We start from the raw sequence: 4,356 nt of genomic DNA, 5'->3' as shown, positions 1-4,356 counted from the left end.
GAAATATTGAAATACTTAGACTTTCTTTGTATAGAAATCTTATCAAAGAGGAAATTTCTAATATAACTAGGTATACATACATTCTGAATATAATAAGAGCTATTTTTTCTAATTTCTTCTCTTATTAAAATTAGATACATTCTAAGTTTCAAATTGGCCTTTATTGGTTGATAATGATAAAACAAAAAAACCTTTCCAACTTAGCCTTTTTAATTGACTCCTTTGTCATAGGTAGAGCCTCTGCTGCCAGCAAACGTTCATAGTTTCGACAGGAATACCTTTTAACCATTTCACTGTCCATTATCCCATCCATTTCAGAGTATGATTAAAAGAATGAATTCAAAATATGCTTTCAGATTTTGTATTTCTTTTTTCCTTTTCTATTATTTTGTAAGATAAAAAGCCATTGTCCTGGTTTGGTGGCCAGTTGTTTGACAATGCCATTCACTGGTTGTAATCTAACCGAACAAGTCAGCTCGTGATGAGACCCCTTGTCTTATGATTTTAAGCCATTACCCTGTTTTGGTATGCAGTGTTGGTAATTTAAGTTAAACTATTTCCCAATGATCATGGTAAGCAGGCTTGTAATAAGACCCCTTATCTTTTATATCAAATATTTTAGAATTACACTCTGAGTAATCATAAACTTGGATGAATGGGATGGACAATTTTCTCCTTAAGAGAGAATGGATGACAGGGTAAGAGTTGAAGATGCTAAGATTGAATTAGTTTCTATTTTGATATTGATAACCTTTTTTGTGGCCAGTTTGAAAACCATAAAATGATTTACAGTACTTCTAAATCTTGAGAAGATTTCACAAAAATGAAATGGGGTTTCAGAATGTGAATATACCTAATTTCCTAGAAATTGTCCCTTTTGTTTAAGGCTTCTATTTTAAAAGTAAATATCAAAACTACTTCTTTTGAGCAACTTTTCAATATAGCAAAGGCCAATGGAAGATATCTTACAACTTTATTTCCTAATGGTCCTAAAAACTACAAATTCTACTGAACTTTAAAAAGGGAGAAGGGGTTACCTCCTCAATTGAAGAATTTCTTTAAGATGAGGCCATTAACAGGAAGAGAATCTCTCTTTCCTAATAAATCTTGTAATATGAATGTCGAATGGCCTATCTTCTCGTAGATCTAAAATGGTCCAAGCCACATCTTCTGGAACTTGGTGTGTTTTCCTTTATCCATATGGGCTTTGTCCCATTTCAGAACTAGATCACCAACCTGTAACTGTTTTGAACTGGATGAAGTTGAATCAAAAGATGACTTGATAATTTGCTGATGTTTTGCATGAGTAATTTTGGCCTTTTCTCTTTCTTCTTCTAATTTTAAGATTTGATCATGTCTAAGTTGAATAGAAGAAGAGGGGCTTTCTTCAATAAACTGAACTAGGGCTAGAGAAGGAAGCACTAGATTGGTTGGTAGCACTGCTTCTTTCCCATATACAAGGTTGAATGGAGAAGTACCTATGGAAGCCTTCTGTGTTATTCTATCAACCCATAGTGCGAATATTAAAGATTTGTGCCAGTTTTTATGATTCTGTTCAATAGTTCGCTTAATAATTTTAACTAGATTTTTATTGGTAGACTCTGCTAAACCATTACCCTGGGGATAGTAATTTGCAGAATATTTCAATTTAAATCCTCTTTTAATAGCGAACTCAAACATAGCATTTCTAGAGAAATAAGATGCATTATCGAAAACAAGAGCATTTGGGACACCAAACCTGGTAATGATGAATTGATCTATAAACTCTATAATTACTTTAGAGTTTGTTGTCTTTAAAGGAATTGCTTCAACCCACTTAGTAAAGTAATCAGTAGCAGTAAGGATATACTTATGTTGTTTGGAGGACTGTGGAGTTATTTCTCCAATGATATCTAATCCCCATTGCTCAAAAGGTTGATCAATGTTGACTGGTTGCAAAGGGAAAGCTGGTTTTCTTTGTCTTCCACTGGAGATTTGACAACTTTGGCATTTTCTTACATATTCATGAGTATCTCTGAATAGGGTGGGCCAATAATATCCAGCATGAATGATTTTGGGGGCTGTTGTGTCAGCTCCAAAATGTCCTCCTGCTGGTCCATCATGTAGTTCCTGCAAAACCTTTTGTGCTTCAGGTTTTTCTAGGCATCTTAATAAAATTTGAATCATAATTTTGCCTAAAAAGTACATCATCAATGGTTATGAAGTTTTTTGCTTTTAATCTAATGGCCCGTTTGTTTTCATAAGACAGGTTAGGAGGTGCATATCCATTTTTCAAATAAAATATCAAGTCTTCGTATTGTGATTCAGAATCAGTAATACTTATCTGGTTGATTTTTCAATATGTTCTGTATCACCTAGTTCTTGAATGTTGGATGCTCCTGCTAATAACCTTGAAAAACCTTGGCCTCTAACAATCTTTGCTGGCTTTATTTCCAAGTAATATTATTGAAGTGATGTAACCCAGTTTGCCCTTTTTTCACCTAATTCCCTTTGGATTAGTAATTTCCTTACTGCAGGAAAAGGAACTATAACTTTCGTATGGGCTTTTAAAAGGAAGGGTCTGTAATGTTTGACAGCTTTATACACAGCAAAGGCTTGTTTTTCAACTTCGGAATAATTTAGTTCAGCACCCTGCAGATTTGAACTATAAAATGAAATCAGTGCTTCCAAGTTGTGATCATTAATCTGAGTGAGTATCACTGCATAAGATGAATCGGACGCGATAGTGTACAATATGAAATGATTAGAAAAAGTAGGAGTGTTTAAAGTAGGGCCATTGATTATTGATTGTTTGATTGAATCAAATGCTTCCTTTTCTGTAGATCCCCATCTAAACACTGAATTTTTCTTAATCATGGTTTGTAATGGTAAAATGATGTGGGAAAAATCGGGAACAAATCTCTTGACAAATTTAATTTGACCTAAAAATGACTGCATGGATTTTTCGTTATGAGGAAATGGAATTTCAGAAATTTCTTTAATCTTATCCGGATCAATATAAATACCATCTTTGGAAATGATAAAGCCCAAGAGCTTTCCTTGATTAAGAGCAAAGAAGGATTTTTTGGGATTGAGTGAAATACCATACCTTCTGCAGCGTTCAAAGATTTGATTCAAATCATGTAAATGATTGGATTTCTTCTTGGAAAATACAGTATTATCATCTAAATAGACAACTACTATTTTGTTGATCAATCCTTTGAAGGCTATATCCATTTCTCTTTGGAATGTAGCTCCTGCGTTAATAAGTCCAAAAGGCATTTTCTGATAAGCGTAAGTTCCCCATTTTGTTCTGAAGGTAGTTTTGAGTCTGTCATCAGGATGGACCAAAATTTGGTTATATCCTGAAAAACCATCTAAAAAGGAAATTAACTCAGAACCTGCTACTGAATGGAGTATCTGCTCCATGGTAGGTAATGGGAAATTATCTTTTTGGCTTGCCTTACTCAGATTTCTGAAATCTATACAAATCCTGATGTTGCCATTTTTCTTCCTAACAAGCACCATATTGGAAACCCAGTTTGAGTGCCGAACGGGAAAAATAATCTTAGCTTTCAAGAGTTTATTGAGTTCTGATTTTATTTGACTCTCTAAGTTCGGATGTATTTTCCTCAACTTTTGTTGAACTGGTTTTTGTTGAGATAGCATTCGAATGGTATGTTGGATGATTGATGTATCATATGTTTTTAAATCATCATACTTCCAAGCGAAGACATGTTTATTTTTTCTTAATAATCTAATGAATGCTATCCTTTCTTCCACAGAAAGTCCTAATCCCAAATTAATGTTTTTAGGGTTTTTCTCAGTACCAAGGTTTATCAATTCAAATCTTAAGGTGGAACTTTGGAGCTTTGAATTGGTTACATGTTTAAACTTGTCTTTAATATTGTAGAGATCCTCAAGTTTAACCACAGGTTTTGGTATTGAGTTTTCCTCGTGTTTTTCTTTCATCTGAAGATCATTATCACTTTCCTCAATGATCTGATCATTGTAGGACTTGTCAGATGTCAAAAAATGTAAGATGTCTTCATCGTGATTGAACACTCGCCAATTGGTGACATTGTCAGGAATCGATGGTCTAAAAATTAATTCTATTGAAAATCTATCTGGGCTATAATCTTCGGAAGGTAGGAGTTTAGAAGCAACATTAGCTAGCAAGTCAGCTACTGAATTCTGAGACCTAAGGATGGGAGAAATATTGAATGCTAAAAATTGAGAGGTGATTTCTTGTACCAGAGACCGATAGTGTTTGAGATGACTAGAAAGACAATGAATTGTGTTTCTAACCTGTTTTATGACAATTTCTGAATCACCAAACACTTTCAAATATTGAACATTAAGGCCAATAGATTTATA

This window comes from Pinus tabuliformis, chromosome 5_2 (assembly GCF_031772625.1).
Source record: "Pinus tabuliformis cultivar Carrire ecotype Pingquan chromosome 5_2, CPIR1, whole genome shotgun sequence".
Lineage (NCBI taxonomy): Eukaryota > Viridiplantae > Streptophyta > Pinopsida > Pinales > Pinaceae > Pinus > Pinus tabuliformis.
The sequence above is the reverse complement of the archived record's forward strand: the minus strand, read 5'-3'. Positions refer to the sequence as shown.